Source organism: Mus caroli, chromosome 15, assembly GCF_900094665.2.
Source record: "Mus caroli chromosome 15, CAROLI_EIJ_v1.1, whole genome shotgun sequence".
Lineage (NCBI taxonomy): Eukaryota > Metazoa > Chordata > Mammalia > Rodentia > Muridae > Mus > Mus caroli.
The window spans coordinates 33,097,583-33,098,203 of record NC_034584.1 but is presented as its reverse complement, the minus strand read 5'-3'; positions in this window follow the sequence as shown (position 1 = coordinate 33,098,203).

Sequence of the window (621 nt, the reverse complement as noted above, 5' to 3'; positions counted from 1 at the left end):
CTAACCTTGACAATATTTAGTGAGTGTGGTGGTTGGTAGTCTGCCCATAGTCTGACCATCAAGAACAGCAGCAGCAGTGGGGTCAACCAGACCATGGAGTGCTACAGAGAGCAGAGCTGAAGATGTGACCTTTACAACCCCTTTGGAAGCTCAGAAGATCATGCATGGATCCCAGACATTGGAACAAGAAGCTGTAATATTAAGGTTGCCTTGGGGACCCCAAGATGTTTGAGATGCCAGAGCCATGGGATACCTGCTGAGGAAAGCTACTAAAACAAAGTAGAACCATCCTAAGAGAAAGAATTGGTTTGCAGTCAACAAAGCTGAAAGCAGTTGGACATTAGACAGGGTGACAGAGTTTGGAGTTTGCCAGATGATTTTTGGTCTTGCTTTGGTTCAGTATTTCTTAACTATGACATTTTGGAATGATAATATCCATCCTTTGATGTTGGAAGAATGTGATCTGCTTTTTTATTTTGATTTTATAGAGAATACAATTAAGATATTGCATGAAAAAAAAATGCCGGGCGTGGTGGCACACGCCTTTAATCCCAGCACTCGGGAGGCAGAGGCAGGCGGATTTCTGAGTTCAAGGCCAGCCTGGTCTACAAAGTGAGTTCC